At 30.7% G+C, this 12,465-nt stretch overlaps 1 long non-coding RNA gene across 1 annotated transcript; it reads right to left on the bottom strand.

The window, feature by feature from the left end:
- Positions 1-8,770: 8,770 nt before the first annotated feature.
- Positions 8,771-10,781, bottom strand: LOC130459511 (uncharacterized). The gene is made up of 3 exons (XR_008918937.1): positions 10,678-10,781; positions 9,125-9,258; positions 8,771-9,040 (listed from the first exon to the last, which is right to left on the bottom strand). It is a non-coding gene; the product is annotated as an uncharacterized lncRNA (long non-coding RNA).
- Positions 10,782-12,465: the final 1,684 nt, after the last annotated feature.

Raw genomic sequence — 12,465 nt, 5'->3', positions numbered from 1 at the left:
TTGCTTTTAATAATCCCAACTATAAGTTTTTTTTTAATAATCCGAACTTTTACACCTATTGACTTTTAACGGGCCTAGCAGGTAAGTTACTTACTGTAGCAGGTAATGTATGGCGTGGTGCTGACATGACAATAGAGAGTTAGTTTTTTTTTTCTTTAAATGCATTTATTCCCCCTTATTTATTTTCCTTAATAAATCTCCTTATAACCCTTGTTTCTCATTTCGTCATTTTCTTTGATTCTCCACCCAAAATTTTAAATGTTTTCAAACCTCATATTTTAATGTGACATTTAATAGCTGAACGAAGTAAACCTCATATGTTAGATCCACCGGGTCATTTTCGGGTTCAAGGGGGTGTATTCCTTTGGGTTTTTTTTTAAAGGATACAGAGTTCAATTTATTTAAATGGGTTACTACCAGTAACTTACTAGTAGTAACAAGGTTGATGACCTTTGATTTCAGTTATTTGAAAGGGATACAACCATAGTAGAAATGGTGGTTACCAAATGAAGCACGATGAAGATGATGTAGTATGATTTAAGTTTATTTACCTGCCAAATTAAACAAATAACACAAAGTAAAAACAAAAATGTCAAAATGAACCTCCTTTTACAATCAAAAAATTGTCAAATTACAATCTAAGGTTAAACATACGAGCATGGAAGGTGTTTGATTTTTGTTTTTATTTTATTTTACAGCAGATGAAAAACAAAAAGGGTTTAACTTTGGGTGAATGGATATTGAATGAATGACGTGTACCAAATTTTTTAGAGAGAAACTAAAAGCCCAAGTCCAAGTTTGCAAGTGTTTACCATTTTAACAGGTTACGGGTTTTTGGGATTGTTAAAAGTCATTAGGGGTAAAAGTTTGGATTATTAAAAAAAAAAACCATAGTTGGGATTAATAAAAGTGAAACGTTCAAAGTTGGGATTTTTCCTGTCAATTATTTCAAACCCTAAAAATACGAAATTAGGGGAAAAATCAAGAATTGACTGAAAGCAAACCCTAAAAATACGAAATTAGGGAAAAACAAATACAAAAAGTTAGAAAACTATACCTCCTCAAACAGATTCGCGCAGGAGAGAGTAAGGGATCGAAATACTTGGGACTGAGACGGCGAGAACAGAACGCGATGGGGGAGATGAGGCGAGAACACAGACCCATCGGCGAAGACAACGACGCAGGGCCGAGCAACGCCTGAGTTCGACGGCTGCTGAGTTCGACGGCTAAGTTCGACGGCGGCTGAGTTCGAAGGCTGAGGTCGAAGGCCATATGCTTGTAGAGAAGGAGTCGAGCAAATTTTCACAAAAACCAAGACGAATTGTCACCCAATTTCAACAATTACTTGCAAAAAACCCAAAAAAACCACGAATTAGAGAGAGAAAGAGAGCAGATGAAGAAGAAGAAGAAGAATGAGGAGGTGAGAGAGTACGCAGGGAAAGCTGAGGGAAGAAGAGGGAGTACTGAGCGTGGAAATGGTCCTTAGGTTTGAGATGAAATGTTTTTCTTAATTAGCTTTGCAGCGAAAAATTTTTATTGCAGGGGGCTTTTATCTGTACGCTGCAAAATAAATGGGCTATTGCAGGGGGCTTTTACTTTGTACGCTGCAAAAAACTCTCTTGCTGCGGGCAATTAATTTGTACGCTGCAACAACCCTTTATAAAGTTTGACCCGCGTTGACCTACTGGTTGTTGAAGCGTATTATTACATGTACGCTGCAACAAGGGGGTTGCAACAGGGGTTTTTTCTACTAGTGAACTAAACACACTACTCCCAAGCACCTAGTACTAGTTGACTAATTGTATTTGTTTTAACTTTCTAAATAACCCTGTCGAGAGTTCAATAATATACATTTGTTGATCTCATTAAATATATCCCCTTCTAGTTAAGAATTGAATTGTTTTAGTCATACTTTTGTTATATTTAGTTTAAAATAAAATGATATAGTTACATTTAAGTCAATTATTGTTTTAGTTATACTTTTGTTATATTTAGTTAAGAAATAAAATGATTTAGTTGAATCTTTCTCCATTTTAGTCTTATTATTTTATTTATAATTAAATTTGTTTTAGTTATGAGTAAAGTTGTTATAGTTAGGCATAATTTCGTTTTAGTTAAAAAAAAGTTTTGATTTAGTTAAAATTAATATTGTTTTAGTTAAAACGAAATTATGCTTAACTGATTGGTTTCGTTGCTTAACTAATTGAATATTAGGCTTAACAAATATTTTCTTTATAACTCTAAACTTATTGGTTTCATCGCTTAAGTAATTAGTTTCAATGCTTAACTAATTGGTTACATTACTTAACTGATCGGTTCGATTTAACTAATTAGTTTCAATGTTTAACTAATTGGTTTCAGTGCTTCACTAATTCGTTACAGTGCTTCACTAATTCATTACAATGCTTACCTAATTTGTTCCATTGCTTTTCGTTGCTTAACTAATTAAATTTCAAACTTTACTAATTGGTTTCATTGCTTAACTAATTGGTTCTATTGTTTAATCAATTGGTTTCATTGTTTAACTAATTGGTTTCGTTGCTTGACTAATTGGTTCCAGTGCATAACTAATTCGTTCCAGTGCTTAACTAATTGATTTCATTGTTTAACTAAAACTGATTTTTTTTTTAAAAAAAAAACTACGACTCAAAAACCCTTAACTAAAATGTTCCATTACTTAACTAATTAAAATTCAAACTTAACTAATTTGTTCAATTGCTTAACTAATTAAATTTTAGGCTTAACTAATTGGTTTCATTGCTTTAACTAAATCGTTTCATTGCTTAACTAATTAGTTCCGTTACTTAACTAATTGAATTTCAAACTTAACTAATTGGTTCAATTGCTTAACTAATTGAATTCCAGGTTTAACTAATTGGTTTCATTGCTTTAACTAAATCGTTCAATTGCTTAACTAATTGGTTGCATTGCTTAACTATTAGGTTCCATTACTTGACTAATTGAATTTTAGGTTTAACTAATTAGTTTCATTGCTCTCCCTCTCTCAAACCCTAGCCTCTATTAGTGAATTTTGAAGGGGCTTCCATCGATTTTATCGGTGGAAAGCCCCGATCTTTTTATTTTGTTGTTCTCTTTCTAATTTTGTTTGAGTTTTAGGGTTTTAATAATACTTCCTCCTTGTGCGAGGAATTGTTCTCCCTCGAAAGACATGGTTTTTCTTCTCCTTTTAGGGAGAATTTTCTTAGGTTAGAGGATCCTAAATTTCTGGTGTACGAGGGAGAATATTATTTAATTTCGCAGGAGAAATTGATTCAGCGATGAAGATTTGTGCGGTGTCGCAGCAGATATCAGTTCTACATCTACAATCAATTGAATCTGATTTAATTCAATATCAAAATTACAACAGATCAAAAGACCCCCTCGTTGAAGGTTGTATCAAACAACGATGTGTTAGAGGGTATACAAGATGTTCGATGCGCGAGGATCGTAATTTTGCAGAAAACGAGTTTTATTTGATTCGATTTGTTATGTATTTGATAGATTCAGATTTCTTTTGTAGATGTCGTATGACTTTTTATTAATGAATTAATTTTATTTCAAAAAAATTAGTTTCATTGCTTTAACTAAATCGTTTCATTGCTTAACTAATTAGTTCCATAACTTAACTAATTGAATTTCAAACTTAACTAATTGGTTCAATTGCTTAACTAATTGAATTCCGGGTTTAACTAATTGGTTTCATTGCTTTAACTAAATCGTTCAATTGCTTAACTAATTGGTTGCATTGCTTAACTATTAGGTTCCATTACTTGACTAATTGAATTTCAGGTTTAACTAATTAGTTCTGTGCTTAACTAATTGGTTCCATTGCTTCACTGACTAGTTCCATTGTTTAACTAATTGGTTTCGTAGCTTAAATAATTGAATTTCAAGCTCAACTAATTAATTTCATTGTTTAAGTAATTGATTTCTTTGCTTAACTAATTGAATTTTCGGCTTAACAAATTTATATCTGTAAACTTATTAGTTTGACCACTTAACTAATTGGTCTAATTGCTTAACTAATTGGCTTTGATGCTTAACTAATTTGTTCGATTGCTTAACTAATTGAATTTCATATTAAATTAAATGAATTTCACGAAATCATAACTAAAACTCAAAAAACTTAACTAAAATCCAGAAATTTAATCTTAACTAAAAAGAATAACTAAAAAATATAACAAATATGTAACTAAAATAAATTTATTCATAACTAAAACCTATTTAATCATGACTATTATAAATGAACAAAATTGTTAAAATATAAATTTGGATATTAATTACATTTCTTTGCAATTTTAAAATACAATGTATTACTAAACCATTTGATTTATTAACTAAATATAACCAAACTATAACTAAAACAAATCTGTAACTACAACAAAGTAGATCCTTAACAACAACGACCACCAACAACAGTTGTTAGGACTTGTGCGGCCTCTGCAGCATTGTTCCTTCGCATTGCTGCCACCGCCACAGCCGCCACCGGGGAATCATAGCCACAAGCACAACCACCACAAGAACATTTACAGGTCTGATATATGTCAAATTAGAAATGAAGGAAAATCAGAGCACATAACAGCAAACAATGGCGGCTCTGAATCTTCACGCCGACGACCTCTCCTTCATCTCTCGCTGCTCGCCGGCGAGGATCTGATTCTTTCCTTCGCTGGAACCCTAATTTCTCGCCGGAATTTAATAAAAAGAATCAAAAAACAAAAACCTAAAATGAAAATCCAAATAAAAACTCAATCCTAATAATTTCAAAGAAATAAATCGAAATCTCTAGCATTCAAATAGGAGTAATAATGTTAGAAAATTAGACCTGTTTTGAAGGCGGAGATCCAGTGGTTGCAGACTTACGAGCATCCTTTTTGGTGAGCGAAGACCTACACTACCGCCGCAATCGACAACGCCGCCACCTTCCTCACCGCTGCTTCGTAAGCCTTAATTATTGCATCAATGAAATCCACCACAAATCTTGCTCTCATTCGCGTATGAGCCCCCACCACAAGCCAATCACAAACCACCAGAAAACAAAATCGAAGGTGAATCGAAAGAAAATCGAAAGAGAAACTTACGAAATCGCAGAAACGAAGATGAAGCAGAGAGGCTGAGTCGGAGATCTGAAGAAATCGAGTAGAATGGCAGTAGAATTGTAGAAGAAGGATCGGCGAAGAATCACAGAGCTTTCTCTCTCCTCAATCCCTGAAATGTGAACAGTGATTTGAAATGAGGGAAAATTTGCGTAAAAAAAGCTTTTTATAGGACCCAAATAATTCGACCCGCAACCCGGCCAACAAGATTTGACCCGCGAATATAACCCACTACAAGGTGGTCTTACAGGAAAGACCGCCTTATACAAAAGTTTGTATAATATTTTAGTCAATACAAATTTTTATATAAGGCAGTCTTACACAAAAGCCACCTTGTGTCATATAAGTTAATCAATAAAATCAATTAGTTAAACACTAAAGCTAATTAGTTAAGCATTGAAACAAATTAGTTAAACAATGAAACTAATAAGTAAAGCACTAGAACTAATTAGTTAAACAATGGAACCAATTAGTTAAGCAATCAAAGTGGTCATTCCGGTAAGGCGGTCTTACACAAAAGTTACTGTTTAGTCAAAGCAGTATATGGATAATGAAAAATATATTTACATAATATTTTAGTCAAATTAACATATTAACCCTATCAAATATTTTGGTCATATTAGCATGTTAAGCACTTATAATACATAATATACTCCGTACATAGTAGAACACTAGAACGGAAATTGTATATGGATGATAAATGAGTATATTCAAAATTTATTACTTATGCATTAACTTTAGTAAGAAAAATGTTTCAGTTATATAGAAGTATTTTATAAAAAAAAAATGGTAAAGATTAATTATAGAGTATCCGTACGTGCATGAAATCTAATCTAGTATAGAGTATGTATAATGTCAAAGTCTTCGACTTACTTTGACTTATTTCAGACAAAATAAGTTCAGATGAATTCAATTAAGTTCAAATAATATAAGTTCAGGAAAAATACGGAGTAAGTCATTTTCAGACATTTTCACTCACAAATAAGTTTATTTCAGAAAAAATAAGTTTTTCCAGATAAAATGAATTCAGAAAAGTTCAAATATTCAGATAATACAACCTCAGACAAAATACGTCATAGAACAGAGCCTAATTTAATAAGGTATGCTTCCCAACATCTTTCGGAAGGATGATTCCAAATCAATAATAGTTAGTCGGTTATTAGGCTCCGTTCTATTCGACTTATATATTTTGACTGAACTTATGTTATATGAACTTATCTGTACTTATTTTATCTGAAAAAAACTTATTTTGTCTGTAAAAAAACTTTTGTGTGTAAAATTGTCTGAAAAAATCTTATTTTTACTGAACTTATATTATCTGAACTTATTTTGTCTGAATAAGTCAAAATAAGTCGAACAAAACAGAGCTTTAATGAAAGTACAAATCAATGACATAATTATAAATAAATAGACTTTCAAGATATACATTTAAAATCAACTTTTATTTATATAAGCTCACTTTTTTTCATTTGAACTCAAAATTTCTTCATTATATTCACTGTTTCATTTTTTACCGATTTAATCACAAAAATGTCATATTATTTGCAACACTTACAAATCACAGTAATTGATAAATACTAGATTAGATCCTGTGCATGCACGGATTTCTAAAATTGTTATTTGACCATCTTTTTATAAATTGTTTAACTGATATATTTATCCTCATAAAACAAATGCATAATTAACGAATCTCGAACATACTCATTTAATATGCAAATTTTGTCCTACTACGCATTATCACGTAAATATTTTATACGTTTAATATGCTAGTTTGACCAAAATATTAAGTACATAAATTTTCCGTTTGATATACCTGTTTGACTAAAATATTACCAAAATCATTTTAAGCAAATTATTATTACGTGGTATCTATTTAGTAATATTCTATATTATTTCAATATTTTTTTTCATGCATAAACAATTTATAAAAAAAATAGAAAATATAAAAAAAGAAGTAAAGTAGATATACTTATAGGAAAATGATTTTGGCGGGAAAATTTTGCATAAGGAACTGACACGTGTCACTCCTAGTGTCTGTTTTAGTGTAATGTAATATATTCGAATAATACAAGCTCAGACAAAATATGTCATAGAACGGAGCCTAATTTATTAAGGTATGCTTCCCTACATCTTTCGGAATGATGATTCAAATCAATCGATGAAAGTACAAATCGACGGCATAATTGTAAATAAATAGACTTTCAAGATATACATTTAAATTCAACTTTAATTTTATTTATACAAGCTCACATTTTTTTTCATTTAAGCTCAAATTTTCTCATTATAACCGTCTTTTTTTTAGTTTTTTTACCGATTTAATTACGAAAATGTCATATTATTTGCACTATTTACAAACCACAGTTATTGATAAATACTATATTAGATCCCACGCACGCACGAAAATCTAAATTATTGTTTGACCATCTTTTAATAAATTGTTTAACTAATATATTTCTCCTCATAAAACAAATGCATAATTAATAAATCTCGAACATACTCATTTAATGTGCAAATTTCTTCCTACTATATACGCATTACCACGCACATATTTTATACGTCGAATATGCTAGTTTGATTAAAATATTAAGTATATGAATTTTCCTTTTGATATACCTATTTGACTTAAATATTACCAAAATCATTTTGACCAAATTATTATCACCCGGTATCTATTAATTGTCATATTCTATATTATTTCAATATTTTTTTTCAAAACATCAACAATTTATAAAAAGGATAGAAAATAATAAAAAAGAAAGAAATAAAGTAGATATACTTTTAAGAAAATGTCTTTTGCGGAAAAAATTTGCACCAGGAAGTGACACTTGTCCTCCTAGTGTCGGTTTTAGTATAATATAATATAATATAATATTTCTTTGTTCTCATTTACATGACACAATTATTTAGTCACGTTTACCAATGCACGATTTCAAACATCAATATCTTTAATTATGGTTAAAATTTTATAAAGCTAATATTTAAAAAATACGAAGTATTTATTAAGACGAATTTAACAAGACTATTGTGTGAATATATAGTGTTCAATATTCGATTGTACCTTGTATCAATATGGTGCGCAAATTATTAGGTACACTCGACTGCGTGTAGAACTACACGCAATCGGGGTAAAACTACGTCGTATCGAAGGTTTTTGGTAAAAAAATAAAAAAAAGTTTAAATCACAAATATAACTCCCTTAAAGAGCAAATCATGCATGTTTAAAAAAATCAGTTACTTTAAGTAAACAAAAAATCAAAGGTTCCACCAATATCTTAAAAAATTATTTCCATCAATATCTTAGAAAATTTATATTGTTTTATCTCTAGTCCATTTTGCAGTTTTTACCTAGTTATTTTGTAAACTCAACCATTACGGTTCCAATTTTTTTCTTCGAAATATCATCCAAGGAGACCAAATTTATGGAGTTTTTGTTTTAATGTGCTTTTGTTCTTGATATGTATTTATGTTCTTTGTGAAGTGTTTTTCGTCATATTATGTGCTTTAAATAAGGTAAAGTATTTTTTTAATAATTACAAGGTGCATAGACTTTCATATAGCAATTACTAGATCCCTTCTTTATCCAAGAAATGTATTTCATCATTCATAATACTACTAAACCAAGAAATAACCCGGCTATAAAATGCTTAATCCGTCACAATGTTAGTGATCATGAAGTGCTAGTTTAATGAAAAAAGATAAGATAAATTGTTGTGTACAAATGACATAACAAGTAAAACAAAAACAAAGTGGCGAATTGAACAAAGTAAACTTTAACACTACACTAGACGTTAACACTAAGACTTTATCTTCTTCTTAGCTCTTGATTTTGCATTGTCCTTGTCCTTTCTATTTGCCTTTTTGATGACCTCGTCCAACTTGGAATTATTAACACTAAGTGTTATCTCCGTAAAATAATATAATCCCAATTTTCTTGTGATATCCATCTGCAAGTAGAAAGTAAAGGTTAGCACTACAATTACATTTTCAGATTAACCAACATAAGTTGGTGGAGTTGGTGGGGAACTCACATTGTGACTTGGAGGTCACAAGTTCGAGCCCCATCAACTGCGAAATGCTTGGGAGTCGCTCAAGCGATGACCTGCGGAGCTGGGCTGGTTCACCTGTGCTAGGTGCTGGTTCAGTTAGGGTCCCTTCTTCTTACCTATTAAAAAAAAAAAAAAAAAAATTACATTTTCAGATTACTAAAAGCACACAGATATGTCAACTGAATCATAATCTCAAATTGTCTTTTTTAAGGCCACATTCCCAAGAACCATCCTTGTGCATTCTGTATGTTTCCATATGTTTAAGTGCATATACCTCACATTCCTTGCAATTGCACAACAAAAAAGGACCTAATTTATGTTTTAACTTTGAACAAAAGGAATATTTTGATTTCATTTAGTATTAATTTGAACTATTGTGGGCTGCATACTACTAATTTCTTGGGCAGACACATTTCTTGCCAAGATCATGATTATCTTTGGACAAAAGCAATGCACTACAATATAATAAATCAAGAACAAAATATTAAGAAATGATACCAAAAAGAATTTCTAATATCACGAATTCACGATGCACATTAAAAAAATGAACAATATAGGTGTAAAGGCACATAATCTTTCGAATAGCACATTCAGTTAAACAGAAATAATACATTGTAATATAACAAAAATAAATCGTAAGGCAAAAAGCACATTATAGGTTTAAAAATACATTATAGGTCAAAAAATACATTTATTGACACAAAAATACTTTATTTGGCCAATGAGAAATTCAGTTCTAGTTACAGGAAACCCCAAATAAGAGCACATGAAACACCTACTGACATTATCCTAACACTTATAAAGCTTCATACTTTGATTACTATTCACCCAATAGTGCATTTACGTGCATGCCCCTCATTTCCTTCTTTGTTTTATTTTGTCTTATTCTTAACAATAGAGCATTTACGGTTTCACCCTTCCATTGCTATACAAAATGTATTGTTTTCTTTGGGTATAATTTCCTATATATTGTACCTTCGAACTATCAATTAAAACGCATATGGTTTCTATTTCCCGTTACATGTAAATCCAACATCTAACTTTAACATATCATTTCTAGCATTTACCATAAATTGTAAGTTCCTAGCTTTTGAGTAACATTTTTACAAAAATAATTTTGTTTACCTTGGGGGCGCGCGCACGATCCAACAACTAGTTAAAAATAAAAGCACATAAAATTATAAGGAAACAAAAATCATACTATGAGTATTAAAAGCACTTAACTACGACTAGAAGCACATGTTCTTGATAGAAAAGCACAACAATAGAAAATTCGAAGGGTAAAACAATTAACATCAAATAATTTGATTTCCCAAAATTACCGATTGATCTCGTAGTTAGTCACTTCCAAGTAGTTATCTTATGACTACAACTAAACGCACATATCTACAACCAAAAAAATATTACTACACATAAAAGTACATAATTACAACTATAAGCACATAACTTTGAATAAAAACATATGTTCAGTCAGGAAAAAAAAACAACGACAGACAATTCGAGAAAACAAACTGACAACAAATAATAGTACTCACGATGATGCAACAAGTGGTAAACGAATCGATTGACCCAATGTATGTTCTTGAGGAACCGATTTTACTCCCTCTGCACTCTTCTTTCTGATAACCCTTTTACCCATGCAAAACCCAACACACAAAAGCTAGTGTTTAGGTATAAAGAAACCAAACAAAAATATCAAAAACCAACAAAAGAACATACGAAGACGAATTCTAATTAATAATTGATAAAAATTACGTATGGCCTTGGTCTAGAAAAAATCCCATGAAATTCTAATTTAAAATATGATAAAATTATCAAAAACAAATGAAATTAGCAATTAAATTACCCAATAAAGGAACACCAATACACACTTAATAGATGAAGATTAACACATTCTAAATTCACGAACTTGAGCAACTGCGGTTGCCTAATTTCCGATTTTAGGATAGTGCAAATGCTCTGTATTTTGTTTCTTGGGTTTTGACGATTCCAACGAGGTGTGATAATTTGATTTCCCAAAATTTTATTTCCATTTCTTTAGCCTTATTCTTTGGGAGTTTTTAAAATTTTAAAATTTTATCTTATTTTAGATAACTGCTTGAGTCTCCGAAAATATTTGTGTTTTTTCTGATTAATTTTTTTAATTTTTTTTATTTTTGGCAAAAACTATCCAAACGACGTAGTTTTAACCCGGTTGCGTGTAGAGCTACACGCAACCAGGTGTACCTTCTCCTAAGACTCTGTTTGGTAAACACTTTCAGTCACCTTAAATGATTAGGTGCTAATAATTTAAGTCGACTTAAATGATTAGGAGTGTTTGGCAGAGGACTGAAATAATATTTAAGGTATGCAATTGGACTGAAATCCAAACGTTATTCCAAGTAACGTCTGGAAATCAGGAACTGAAATTTGCGTTCCCCAAAGAAAAAATAAAAATAAAGGTAAGCTCTGCAAGCACCATGAAAGAGATCAATTGCAGATCTTTGAATCACCCTAAAAGAGTTTACTCCCTGTGAACCTCAAAATTCACGGGTTGTAAGCTGTTGATGTTTGCATTGCAAAAATCAAAACCCAGAAAAACTCATGGGAAATCAAAGATCGTAATGTTAATGTGCTAAAAACCTAGAAAAATCAATATTACAGCAAAGATCGCAAATCTCCGAATTTTCATTTTTATCGGAAGGAACGAGATGTTCAGGAAGGAACCAACTAGAAGGAGACATGGAAAATATTAAACACCACGTGCCACTTCTTTTAGATGTTCACAATATAATTTTTCAGTTACACTAAATTACAAAGTAAATATTTAGGAGTTAATAAGATCTATTACTATATTACTATATACTAAAAGAGACACCAGGAATGACACGTGTCAATTCCTGGTGTAAATTTTTCTCGCCAAAAACCACTTTCCTAAATAAGTGTATCTGTTTTTATTTTATTTTTATTCTCTACCTTTTTTACAATCTATTTATGTATGGAAATAAAATTTAGTTTATAAATTATGGAAATAATAGATACGACGTAATAATAATTATTCTAAATTGGTATTATTTTAGTCAAATTGCTATATTAATAATGGAAAATATATCAACTCAATGTTTTGGTCAAATTACCATATTAGCATTTTAAATATGCATATTAGATGAATAAATTTTAACGAGTATGTTAAAAATGTTATAACTATTCAATATTTTGGGAAGATATTCAGTTAAATATTTTGTAGAAAAAAAATGATCAAAATCCGTGCATGCACGGGATCTAAACTAGTTGGGTATATTTATTTGTTACTATCCTTGCAAAGGAAACAGTTAAATGACAAA

Source organism: Spinacia oleracea, chromosome 4, assembly GCF_020520425.1.
Source record: "Spinacia oleracea cultivar Varoflay chromosome 4, BTI_SOV_V1, whole genome shotgun sequence".
NCBI lineage: Eukaryota > Viridiplantae > Streptophyta > Magnoliopsida > Caryophyllales > Amaranthaceae > Spinacia > Spinacia oleracea.
The sequence above is the reverse complement of the archived record's forward strand: the minus strand, read 5'-3'. Positions and strand labels throughout refer to the sequence as shown.